Source organism: Apteryx mantelli, chromosome 19, assembly GCF_036417845.1.
Source record: "Apteryx mantelli isolate bAptMan1 chromosome 19, bAptMan1.hap1, whole genome shotgun sequence".
NCBI lineage: Eukaryota > Metazoa > Chordata > Aves > Apterygiformes > Apterygidae > Apteryx > Apteryx mantelli.
The window spans coordinates 15,821,299-15,834,884 of NC_089996.1; the positions used below are offsets into that span (position 1 = coordinate 15,821,299).

The following is a 13,586-nucleotide window of genomic DNA, read 5'->3' on the forward strand; positions in this document are numbered from 1 at the left end:
TCCAGTGCTGCCCAAACACATAACTTGCCTGTTCTCCAATGGAAAAAAAACAAAACATAACAAGAAAGAAAAAACAAAACACACTATAGAAAAAGAATATAGGAGTTATCTGCCAACAGCAAATGGCAGCACAACAGGATCAGTTCCCAGCTCCACACCGTGCCCACCCCACGCACCAGACGAGGATCCAACCTGCTTCAGCCAGCATAGCTGCCGAGGGTGAAATAAAGCGGATTAGGAACATCATCAGGACTCTCACCAGGTTATCTCAGAGTTCATGCCCATCTTCATCCCGCTGGATATAAAGGGCAAAAGCCAGGACTGGACTTGAGCTCAGTGGGTTTTCTCCCGTCTATGGAGAAGGTCTTGCCCATTTTCCACAGGGCTGTGCACAAGTCCATAACCGATCCTCTGACTCAGTTTCCTTTCTGAAAATAAAGAAAGAAAGAAAGAAAAAAGGTTGTTTTGACTTTATTGTGAGCTGCGAGAAGAAAACCCACCTGCGATTGCAAAGTGTCAGGGGAGGGAAGGCCACTATTGCACACAGAGAAAACTAGACGTCTGCCAGCTTCTCTGCTTCCCAGAGCAGAGGTGTTATTGCCCGCTCCTCCGCAACCGCCTCGGCAGGAGGCAGAACGCACTGAACACAACTGAAAGCTGCATTATCCGGTGAGATTAGTCTGAGATTACATTACTATTTTTCCTATATAGAATACACTAAACAATTGTGATGCATTACACTCAGGAAGCAGAGCCAAATAGATAACATATTCCTGCCCTGAAGAGCTTATGGCCCGAGTGGATTTTATGTATGGGAGCGTGATGACAGATTAGTTCTCAGCTTAGTGCTGCATGCAATATTTAATCAGCTGTGGTGTCAGATACATCCTCTACATCTGCTTCTTGCTTCTTTTTCTTTTTTTTAACACAGCCAAACAGGAGACTTTCCCCTGACATCTACCAACGACAAAATCAAGGGAAATTGTTTTCTTCCTCCACCTCTGGTTCTTTCACCACTAATTTCTGTCCACTTCAGTGCTCAGAACAGAGTCTCGATACGTAGCGCAGTGCATATCCAGTGCGGTCCCCAGGACACCTCAGTCAGTGCAATTTGCGTTGCTACCACTTAAGCGAATATGTCAACGCTTCACCGCACAGACTCTGACGTCCTTCCCAAGCTCGCCGTTACTGGAGGCGCTCACAGTTAGCATCATTCTTGTTGTATAGATGGGAAACTGAGGCAGAGAGGCATGTTAAATAATTTTAAAAGGCAAAAAACGCAAGCAGAACTGGAAGAGGTTTGCTCTGAACCAAGCCCCCGTTTAACCCCAGACGACACTTTCCTGGGTGCCCTTATTCGCCCCTTCATTGCACAGACGGGGACCTGTGCTTCTAACCACCTTAACCCGTCTCCATTGTGCAGACACAGGTATCATAATGAAGTCCAGCACTGACAGGCATCGTCACTGGTTAAATGCTAAGCAACATAGGTCAGGAGGAAAAAAAGTATTCAAAATCTACAAGGAGTATTTAAAAATACACAAAATCAAAATTCCCGATGTTCTAGATGTTCATTGCAATTTAAAATCTTCTTAGCTGAAAACATACGTATGACCAAAAACTACAGTCACCATAAATGCTGTTTTTGATATTACATAAATGCTCTATGCTTACTTGCACTTTGTATAGCATATTGTTAAGTACTTGCATACGGACAACACAGATCTCTATTTTACGTTAATTATGTAGTTAATATTTCATTCTTATTTTTCATGAATGTCTGTTAAACCTCAAGAAATGAGCCAAAGATTTCAATAAAGTGGAGCAAGACAGAGAGTCAGGATGGGAAACTGCGAGGTCACCCACAGCCACCATCACTCGTCCCCCCCGGCCTGCTCCAGCTCAGGTGCTCGGCCCTGCACCACCAGCAGACGCGTTCAAGAGTGCATGCTATTGCAACGCTGCTAGCACCCTATATAGCTATACATTCTCCTTACCTTCAAACAAGTTAAACTCTCAGCAGCTAAAATCCCGATTTATTGCCCATTTCAAGTTGGGGAAGGAAGCTGTTAAGAGTCTTCTCGTGGGCTGGACATAGCACAGCCAGGCCAGGAAGAGAAGAAGTGAGTGCATGCTGCATGCGTAGACGTATAGACACGCACGTAGAGGCGTATACATACTTATGCGTCCGGGGGCTTATGTGAAGCCATTCCAAAAGTCTCAGCTTCTCCATCTTCATCCTCTTCAGCTGCAGCTACGGACCCACCAGTCCTCTGCAACCCTCAGGTGTCCAAGCTCCCCGAACAGGACGGCGTCGTCCCGCGGGCCGAGCCGCCTGCCGAAACCCCTCCGGCGAATTCGCAGCCCCTTCGAGAGCCAGCCAAGCCCAGCAGGTGCCCGGCCGTCGTCCGCCCGCTCCTCGCTCGGGCGCGCTCCGGCACGGGGGGGACCGTGCGGTGCCAGCCGGGGGACGAGCATCCCGCAAGCCCCCGCGGGAAGCTGCCCGTCCTCGGCTGGGCTTTCCGCTCCGCCGGGGCGCCGTGGCCGCACTCCGGTCTCATCTTTTAGGCTGCTTGGTTTCTAAGCTGCCGGCCCATTTCGGGAGGCGGCAGCAGCAGCAGCAGCGAGGGAGCGCACGCAGGGAATGGGGAAGATGATGGGTTTTAGCAAGAGGCCAAGGACACCTTTTCTTAAGGCTCATTCATCGCGGCAGGCCCGCTGCAACAGCCCGGCAATTGTCCTCTCAAATGTCACCGTCCCGCCTCGGCCACCGCGCAGACAAAACCTCCTCTGACGGGCGAGCGGGGGAGGGAGGCGTCTTTATTATTTTTCTAAGCATTATTTTTTTTTTTTTCCAACCGCGCTATCCTGCAAATATCTCCGGAGAAATTCCACCGTGCACAGACAGGGATTTCCCCCCCCCCCACCGCCACCCCAGCTCTTCCTCCTCTCCCTGCCACGCTTCCCCTTTTCTCTCCTCCTCGTCCCTTCTTCCCGCGGCAGGAACAATTCGGCTCTGTCCCGGCGCATTCCTGCGGGCCGCTGCACCGGGCCGGCACAAGCTCCGCATTGAGGCAGGGGAGGGCAGGCAAGCGGAGCTAATGCACTCGGGGACGCTTGTGCCATCGGCTCGATACCTGGGACGGGAAAACAAAGGCGCCTTAGAGAGGCGGCGCGGGTGCCGCGATCCTGCCCCCTCCCCGGCGGCGCGCGGGAGATGATAACCGCGGCTGAAAGAACAGGCACAAACATAATTAAAACGATCCAAGCCATTTCTGGAGGTATTATAGATGATGACAGAGCGCCCAGGGGATAATAGTACTCCTGGTATTATTAACATCCACTGGCACGAAGGGACAAGTGTTTGGTTTGTTTTTCTTAAAGCTCTTCAGTGAAATTATTTCGGAGGGAGAGGAGAAAGTTCCCGTTTGGGGGGGGGGGGGGGAACCTGTCGGGCGCAACAGGAGCAGGGTTCAGCAGGTGCAGGGCTTAACTTCCCGGCGATCCCTTCGTTCACGCGAAGCGATTCCGGGCGCTCGGCTAACGAAGCCCAGGACCAGGCTGTCCATCCCTCCTCCGCGGCGGGGAGAAGCCGTCGCCACGGGCTCTCCGTGGCGCTGGTTTATTCGCGCCCAGCGGTGCCGTCCTGAGCATTGCACAGGTCACCTTTTCCTAAGAAATCGCAGGGAAGTTTGCAAAGAGGTTTTCACCCTGCTCTGCTGCCCTGGGGAGCCAAACTCCACTCTGTTCCAGTTGCATAATACAATGAATAGTAACACAAGCTCTGCCGTTATGCAAGAAAACTGGGGGCACTTTCTGTTCCAGTTTCATCGCCGTAATCACTGGGGGGGTTTTTTGCATCGGAGTTAACACTGTTTCATTGCTCTGCACTCAGTGTAACCTCATTAAGCAAAAGCATAAACTCTGTGTTATTTATTTATTCCACATGATAAAACCAGGATATTACTCACTGTGATAACATGGGTTAATTTTCAGTGAAGCCTCTCTTGGCAAACTTTTAATACAATGAATAACACCCCTATCAGATCCAAGATAAAAGGCTGTCATATCATAACCTCATTTCAGTCTTCGGCCCAGTAACACTACACTTCAAGGTGCTGTAATTATGTTCCACTGATTTTTTTTCCTTAATTGTTACCCATAAAAAGTGAAGCATAAAATTAAATTAGTTCAATGTTATTTAGCGCGAGCCTGGAGTAAACGGCTGGACGTGCGGCTATACGGCGTGATTCAAGGACGCTACTAACTGCCCTACAAATGTCACAGGGCTATTTTTGTTGAGAAAAGGGGTCAAAGGAGGAGAAATGAGCTCAGAAATGAGCCCTTCTTTCCGAGCGAGGGTGCTTCAGTCCCAGCTGAAAGCCCAGAGCTGCTTCTGGTATGAACCAGAGCAACATGGTCAAGGCAGTTAACAGCTTCCGAGAGGCTCCATCAGCCTCCTTCCTCCCCGGGTTTTGGGCAACTTCGCTGACTTGAGACGAGCTCTCCTGACCTTATACTATACCGGTGCAAGCGAGCGGAGAGGTGGCCGCATGGTTCAAGGGCAACGGGGTTATTTTAAAACTAGAAGAGGGTTTGAACAAGCTATGCCATGAATATGCTTTACAAGTCTATGGGCTAGGTGGGTTTTTTTTAATATCTAGGACGGCAACACAGTAAAAAACCTACGCAAGAGATGGCATGAAACACGCTATTAAAGCAGGGAAGCCTTCCTGAGGTGTCAGAGCCATGATAAGTCCTGTTTAAACTTTACCCAGAGCTAAATACCAAGTGTCAACATGAGCTCCTGCCCAAACTCTCTGATCAGGCCAGGCAAACATCCAATCAGAGGTATAAATCAAAGCTGAGACACATCCAAGCGAGGCTGGAGTGTTTAACTCTACAATTCCCATCGGACCAGGACTTTCCCAGCAGGTTACCCGCAGCCAGGTCTCTCCCCAGACATTTATTTATACAAGAAACCCGTCTGTATGCATTATTTTTGTACTTATTCCCCCTGGTAGGCACAGACACAAAGCAAATGCTCCGCAGAGTACGTCGCGTACTCGAGCGGCAGCACCCGCGACGGCGGCTGATACAGGACATGGTCTTTGCTGTCCTGTTGCCCATCTACCTCCCGACGGGCCCTCCAGCCCCGCAAATGGGCTCCCACCAGCCACCCCAAACACGCACCTAGGAGGAGGGGAAGAGCACAGGCACCTCCGGCTCACCTGGGGGGAAAGGAGCTGGGAGATGGGGGGAACGAGCCTCAGCGGTGCCCGGGGCTGCAGGTCTTGGGGCTCCCTCGACATCGTCCTCATCCTCCAGCCCAGGACTCGCCCCTGCGCCGGGGGACTTGCAGGCTGCACATGAAAATGCCCCAAACGCAACCCGTCGCCACAACCTGCCACGCGCGGCACAACGCAAACACATTTCGGACAGCCCGGCTGCCCACTGAGCTCCCCGCGCTTCGGATTAGGCCTTCAAGTGATGCAACCTATAATTAAAAACCCATGTCGATATTCTGAGAAGTTTTCTTCCCCCCTGCAGACTGGGCAAAAGAAAGGTTAAAAAACACCATCTGTCATGGTAATTTTTTTTCATATTTCTCTTTCCTTGCCTCGTTAAAGGGAAGGGGGGGGAGGGGAGAATGCTCATTTGAAGCTTGCAACATGTTTTATTAATTGATGGCAAATAATCCTAAGATAAAGTGCACAATAAATTTTTTAATGAGAACATATGGTGGGGAAAATTGATAGGACTGAGCCTTTGAAGATTTCCTTGCGAGCGGGGCTGCAGAAGGAGCAGGCAGAGGAGCCGGGCACCCCCGCGGGGAGCGGAGGCAAGCGGGGCCATCGCGGCCACCAAGGCACCCAGGACGGAGACCGGAAACGGCCTCCGACGCGCGGGACGCGGACGGGGCTCCAATTTAGGCGTATCCTAAAGCCTGATGGTTCAGAGCACTTTAAATTCACCTCTGACTTTAATCCGTGCCCGGTCCCTGCCGCCGGCAGCTCTGGCGATGCTCCTGCTCGGTTAGGAACGGGTTTAATCGAAACCAAAATAAGCTGCTCGCAAAGATGGATGGCATCGGGAGCCGTCTGCCATGAAGGGTTTTCTTCTTAATAAATCTGAAATAAATGAATTACTTTATTAGCAGCACCCAGCTGCGCTGCAGGCACGTTCACAAAACCTGGGGAAGGCGGCGGGGGGGGTGTGAATATTTAAAGCAACGTCTCTGACTAAAAGAAATGAAAAAAAAGTGACCTCCCAAGAGCAGCCCGCCCCAGACCGGCCGTGCACCTGAGCGGCGCAGGAGCACCGGCCTCCCACCAGCTCCCGCAGGACCCGCGCTCGCTCTGGCATCTCCCAATATCCCATTCTAACGCACTTCCATAAACAGCTTCACCCTCCAAACCAAACACGCCCCGGCCCTTAATCCGCCGCTCCCAGAGGAGCCTGAGAAAACAGCCGAGTCCGGCCGGGAATGAGGAGAATGAGCTCGGGCAGCCAAGCGCTCCCACCGCCCACCAGCTCCTCTCGGCGCCCGCGAACCGGCTCTGCGCAGACGAAGCCCGACCCCCGGCCTGGCCAGGTCTATCCGCTGTTGGAAATGCCCTCGGCATATCCACAGCACGCATTTCGGGGAGGAATTTCACCTTCTTCGACACGACAGGCCAGGGCCCCAGGGGATTCGACGCCTCTAGCGTCCCCCCGAGCCCCGGCGCGGGGTGCGGGCGCACAAACAGCCCTGGGACGCCGGCTCGGACGAGCACGTCCCCACCGCGTCCCGCGGTGCCGTGCCAAAGCGGCAGTGCAGCCGAGAGGCGGCCGCCAAACCGCGGAGAACGGCCGCTTCAGGATGTCATTAAACCACTCGTCGCATCGAAATAAATAGATGCAGAGGTCCCCTGGCTTTCACCTCGTCAGGGAAGTGCTTCCCCTCTGCTAAAACTGAACTTTCAGTTGGAAAACGAGGGAGTTGGGATTCGCATTCCCGGCCGCGTTCGTCCCAGCAGGATTCCTCTCATTCTTCCCAAGGACTTTAACCGCTCAAACCAAACACGGGAGCGACGCTGCCGGGCCTGCGGCACGGGCGGGCAGGCGCGGGGCAGGGGAGGCCGGCTCGATCAATCCGGCAGACTTTCCCACGCCTTCCGCCACCGTTTTTATCGCTGTTTTGACCCGAGATGTCAAGGACTTGTAAACGGTGCCAGAGGTGCCTTCCTGGCCCAGCACGGCATCGCCAGCAGGAGCATCCGCCTTCCGACCGCGGTCCCGCCGCGACGTGGCAGCCGGGTCGGGGACCTGACCCCAAGGAAAACCTTCGTGCTGTTCCCAGGGGATTCCCAGCTTTCCACAGTGGGTTTTGAAGGAAAAGACATTTGTTTGAAAAGTGCCCAGCGGAGGCAGCAGCTCGGGACGGTCAAGGGTTGAGGGGAGGGCGCTGCCCGGAGGGACGAGGTGACTTGCTCGGGTGGCTGCGTGCCCATCGCTGCCCTTCCTCTCCGCCAGTTCAATTCCCCGCTGTTGAGCCCAAGGCACAGACGGACACGTCCAATATTCAGCGCTCTTCCTGCACCCACTGCTAACGGCCTGTTCTTCATCCTCGTCACCTAAAAAAGTCCGAGGACACAGACAGAACAGGGAGGAGACAGAGAGAGATTTTTCCTATTGTGCATCCTAAAACGCGCTTAAGACATACAGAAAAACAAAGGCAAAAAAGAATGTAAGAAACAGCACTAAAATATTTGCAGTATTTATTTTAAGGCACTAGCAAAGCAAAAGGCAATAAGTGGCAAACTGAGGTTTTGCCTATACCTCTTGAAAACTGGCCAGTTCCCCTAACGCAGTAAAGTCTGTAAAGGCAACGTGTAAGTGTGTGCATATATGTATTTGTATATACATAATTTTTCCCACAGAACTTCAGTCTAAGTGGAAAACTGGGCCAGGAATCCTATGAGAAGAGAACAGGGTTTCTCAGGAGATTTCCATCACTTCCTATTTATGGTCAGGCCGGAAACCCGGTACTGTGAGAATTGTCTTTTTCTGGGTATTTTGGCCCATCCACTTCCAGTGCTGAACAACCCTGGGCCAAATTGATGGGAAACATCAGATCATCTCTGTGGGTTGTTTTTTTAAATGTGATCATTGTTCATGATTTGGATAAAAGTTCAGACTTGAGAGGATATTTTCAAAATGGGACTCTGCAACCACGCAGCCGAAATCCCACATGCAATAAGGGCATCGGAGCCTGAGGTTGCTACATAGCAACATCGCTTTGAAATGAGACCTAAAAGTTGAAATTTCAGGCAACCAATGCAGCCCAGCTCAGGTGCCCTTTTGAACATAGGACTGGAGCTGTTTGGAAGATGCCTGTTTGCTCAACAGTCCTGAATAACTCTACGCTGGGGTCTCATCTCCCCATAATATTTCTTTACCAGGCAGGACTGCTTACAAAGAGTAGACCCGTGTATTCTGCCACATAACACAAGGCAGCAGTTTTTACAAATCACGGCAAATGGCGCAATGAGGAATCCACCTCTGGCAAAAAAACACTCCTCTTCATCAAAGCAGGAGAGAGCAGAATCAGTAGGATGCAGGTTTTCAGGAAAGAGCCTTTCTTCCCTTCATGACCTGATCCTCCCAGGCCTGGGCTATTCCAACCTCAACGCACTCTTTGGGATAGCAATACTATACAGAGTAAGGAAAAAGCCATAAATCTTATATAATTTTAAGGAAGTGGGTCTCTGTAAAGCAAATGGAAATGCAACAGGCAAGCCTGTCATATTTGGTTATTGTCCCCATCAGTAGCCTGTCCAAAGCTAGCCCCAGGAGGCCAACGATTTGACCCCTGCCAAAGCAAAATTAATTCGTGACTTTAGAACTTCAAGCAGACCAGGAAATATGATTGATTTAATTTTTTGCAGACCTACAATAAGCAACCACTTTCTCTTCACAATCCCAGGCAGAAACCTGCAGAAAACGCTTTGCCCATCTGCTCTCTCCCTCCGCAGAGATGCAATCCTTGTACCTCCTTTTCCGTGTGGAGCCCCGATGACAGGGTCCTCGGAAATTTCATTTCACTGTTAGGTGCATGAAAGCAGCACAGGCAACAGTGCAAAAAATTTCCAATGTCTAAAGAGACAGAAAATAAGGATTCCTAGGATTTCTGAATACCTTGAATCAAAGCAGCTCCAGATCTCAGAGAGCTGCTTTTCTCTCAAGATTGCCCTTAGTCTCTACTCCTTCGCAAGTGACTGAAGAAATAATAAGCATAGCAACCTTTGCAAAGAGGGGCTGCTCTCGCCCCGCTGAAGACACGCCGCGTGTGAGGTGTTTGGACATCCAAACGTTTAGCGCTACATTAGATTTAAAACAAATAAATAAATAAAACCAAACTCTCTGCTCTTGCACCATGGACAAAGTTTTCCCAGATACAGTGTCTCTGCCGTGATTTCTGCCCTGATTAGCACCAAATGGCAAGCTCGTTTCTTCACGGTAGCTTTTTGGGGCATTACCGTCCCCAAACAGGGACACGAAATTCAGCCACACGCTCAGCCGACCGCCGGCTCCCACGGCCTTCACGCTGCCCGCGGGATGCGGGATGGGGCTGCCCCAGGCGCGGCATTTTCCACCTACGAGCCCTTCCAGGTGACGGAATAAAAAGCTACGGGGAAAAGCAAAGAAGGACTGAAGGAGCCGGACTAGGGTTTTTTCCAACTTCAAAACCTGGATGTCTCACCTTCGGGAGGAAAGGGAAACGTGCACAGCCGAGGCTCGGCACCCAAAACCCTGCCCGGGCGCAAGGGGCCGCGCGGCGGCTGCAGGCAGGGCGGCAGAAGAAGGGGGGGTGCGGCGAGGGCGTTTGGCATTTTCGCATCCCCCCTCCAGATGTGCCGGGTAAGCGGCTGCAAGTGGAATCTGACTCCGGAGGAAGGGATTTCAGACATGATTTAGCAGTTTACCGCCAACGTTTGTCCTGAATTTTTACGGAGCGGTTCGAAGTCAAGCTGAGAAGTTTCCCAAGCGCCGGTGCGGCGCGGGCTCCGGCGCGTCCCGCCAGCCTCGCTCGCGACCTCCCCGCGGATTCTAGGAACTTCACCAGAGCAGGGCAGGAATTTTTCAACAACCTCCCCACCTCGCCCTGTGCTTCTTGGCCACGGCTGCCTACTGCAGTTTGGCCTGTCCTGGCAGCCAAGTGCCAAGGTATATATGTACGTACTGATCCAAATGAATGGAGCTGCTGAATTAAGTGCTGGAGCAAAACCCCGCAGGACAATAAAATCCATTGACGGCAGAGTGGAATTCAAGCCTCCACCACGCCGAGCCAGAGCTTCCACAGCAGAGCCCTCTCCATCCCAACCGCCCTGGGCGCCAGCCTGGTTCCTCCTGGGGAAATGCCACTTCTCTCTGGAAACACGAGGGTCTGGCCTCACTTGCCAGGTCAGTGTGGGTTTGAGCCTTCTTTCAGGGCCCTACCGCCTAGCTCACAACCTCCTCAAGAGGCTACCCCGACCCGAGAGGGAGGGACGCACCGCAGCGTCTTCCCAGTTGCACAGTCCACCCAAATGGAGAACGGGCAAGGCTGAGCGAGCGCGGGTCTACGTCGTGCCTGGCACGAGCTCCTTGGAGCAACGACGGCCACATGTGCCTCTGCCCCAGCAGTGCTCGCTAGTGGTGCCGTCATGCAAAGCAAAGAAGGTGCCATGCTGAGTTTGGGAGTGAGAAGTCTCACCCCAGCTCCAAAATGGAACAGATTCGATACGGAGGGTCAATGGCAAGGAATAAATACAAAAAAAAGCCCTAGTATGTCATTTCTACAGTTGCTCTCTGGCTCTTTTCTAACCATAACCACACTTCAAACATTAGTTTATGATGCAAACAGCCAGCAACCTCCTGCTGGAAGCCTGTGGAAGGAGCTACCCACTTTGCAGAGACAGCAGCAGCCCAGGTAGACGTGGGCAAGCCAGCACGCTTGAAGGCTGAGCCAAGACAAGAGGACTTGCTTGGCTCTGGGACTCAAACCACAAGCCGAACCATTGATGCTGGCCACCTGAGTGTGAAAAAGCAAACATATAAATAAAAATTGCTGTGAATGGCAGAAAACGATGCTAGCGAACGTTCTCACTGGCTTGGCTTAGCGCTGGAAGCAGAGCTGCGCTGCAGCCAAGCGCTGGCCGGAGCCAGCCCGCGCGCGCTCGCCCACCGCCACGCCAGGGCACGGACGCTCCGTCGCAAACCCTCTCCCACCCACACCCGGCCAAACAACAGACCAGCTGTGCACTCGGAGCTCTGAAAATTATTAATAAAAACGCCAATCAGTTGGTAAGAGGGTTGGTGGGTTTTTTTTAAGTTTTAAATGACACAAACCCTCGTGTATTGCTCAAACTTGTCTAACGCAGGTCAGCTTTGCAAACAGCAGAGATTGCTCTCTGCAGCAATGCTCTCTGCTCTGGCCAGACGCTGCGCTCGAGGAGCTAGGTCAGAGGAGACGGATTCGGCTGTGCTAGGCTGCCTCTGCCATGGACTTGCTATGTGACACCAAAAGTTCATTTTTTCCTCTCTCTGGCAGCTTGTGTCGCCTGTTGAAGGTGGGGAGAGACTCGCACTAGATGTCTGCACCTACCCAGCCGATTCCTTGCAGTCCCTGGCAATGCCATCTCAGTACAGAGTGAATCCGAAGCAATGAGCCGGTTAAGGCAGATACTGCCCTGTTCCCAGCTTACGGATAGAGCAACTCTCCCGCAGCTCCTGACTACCAAACATTCCCACCCTATTTCCCAGATCTGAACGAAAACAACAAGATGAGCCAAGAAGTGTGTTGGGCACCCAATCTGAGAGCAACCACAAAAAAATGCAACCCACCTCTCTTTTTTGCTTGTTTTTTTCTAAGGAAAGGACAGTTGTGCAGTTGCCCCTCTCTGCATCCATGGACCCATCAGTCCGTTAACTTCAAAAGTTATTCAGACAAATTCACCCTTCAGCCAGTTTCAAGCCGGCTTGATAGAGGATGGAGCTCCCAAAAGCTCGGTGGCAGAAGACGATCAGGGAGAGAAAGGGAACTTGTGGATGTGGTGACTGAGCAAGGCCCATGCTGTGGGCCACACGGGGCTAGATATGAACCTGGGAGAAGATGTTCATGAATGCCTTCAAGATGGGAAAAGTGATACTGCTGCGAAGGCTGGGACTCCTCTCTGCAACAGGCTGAGGATACAAACCCAGTGCTATCACCCCACGGGGTCACAGCGTGCCCTTCGCACCGTCTCGCCAGTCCCAAGACCCTCTGTGGGTTGCCTCCTCCACAGCAAGCCCCACCACAGCAAGCAAACCCCACTGATCACCCACCACTTACGGGCAGATCTCATTAAAGATCTTCAGGAGGGTGAATTGCATTTTTTTTTTTTTTTTTTTTAAACCAAGACAGGTGGCACACCCTTAAATAGAGAAGTTTTCATAATGGTTAAACATTGGCCTCGAGCCAAACCGCAGCTCTGAAAGCTCAGGGCAGGAGGAAGGGACTTAGGATCTGAACTCCGAATTTCACAACTGGTCCCATGTATAAACACGGACTGGCCCAAACCCCCACATTCAGGAGGTTGAAGTCAGATCTTGATCTGAATTTGGTGGCTTGGGCCAGTTTCAAGAATCACAAATTACCTCTACTTATTATTATTAATAATAATAAAGTGTTATTTTATGCAGGTGCTTTGAGGTTCATTGTGATATGCAGACAAGCGGTTAGACCAGGGGCTAAATTTGCAGCTGGCAGAAGCAGGTGTGATCTGCATCGTCTTCAGTGGCTTCCACCAGCAGACACGAACTCCCCTGAACTCGAAGGGAGCTCGCCACGTGCGGGTCGCGTCACCACCTGAGCTCCACTCCAGCCCTCAGCGCGTTTCTGCAGAAACTCACCTCAAATCCTTCACCCCAACTGCACAAAAGCAGCAGTTTGGCCTCGTGCACCACCTCCATGCAGTCCCAGGTGCCCGGTCCCCACGGGGGTGGCAGGGGAGGGCACCAGGCGCCACGAGCACCACCACCAGGGCCTGTCCCACTTGATGGCCACCAGCCCAGGAATGTCTTTTGACCTTCTGCCAGGGAACAAATCTCACCAGCCAGAAGCAAGGTCAGACACCAAATCGATTAGGCGCAACCCAAGCTTGCTCAAGCCTGTATACAGCAATTCTGTTAGGCTTTGGGGAAAAATTGTTACTTTTTTTTTTTAATATGGATTTACAATTCTTCTTCTTATGTCGCTGTACTTTTGCTGTTTGTTTAGTAGCAGAAGGCATCAAAATTGCAAAAAAGGTTGCTCCTGCCTACAAAAGAATGAGGGAGGACTAGCCCCCTCCCTGGAGGGAACACACTGGACCATCTCTTTCCAGCCTCACTTCCAAATAATTTCCAAGAGCTCAGGCTAAGCTGCTGCATACCTTCACACCGAGCCAAACGGAGCCAGCAAAACCCTCTGTGCTCCCTAGAAACACACCCAGACGAGCAGCGCTTCTGCCGACGCAAACTGTCACGGCTCCCTCAACGTGCGCAGAGCACCACCAGCTTCCACCAGCCCAGAACCTGGCCCA

At 52.0% G+C, this 13,586-nt stretch overlaps 1 long non-coding RNA gene across 2 annotated transcripts in view; it reads right to left on the bottom strand.

The window, feature by feature from the left end:
• Positions 1-268: 268 nt before the first annotated feature.
• LOC106486692 (uncharacterized) overlaps positions 269-13,586 on the bottom strand; it is a 28,906-nt gene continuing 15,588 nt past the window's right edge. Inside the window, exons 2-4 of one of the 2 annotated variants that reach the window (XR_010886089.1) lie at positions 6,923-7,616; positions 5,976-6,131; positions 269-428 (exon numbers count right to left, since the gene is read on the bottom strand). This is a non-coding gene — a long non-coding RNA (uncharacterized lncRNA). Of the gene's footprint in view, positions 429-5,303; positions 5,364-5,975; positions 6,132-6,922; positions 7,617-13,586 lie in introns of those variants that run through there. The other variant, XR_010886090.1, reaches the window with a different exon arrangement.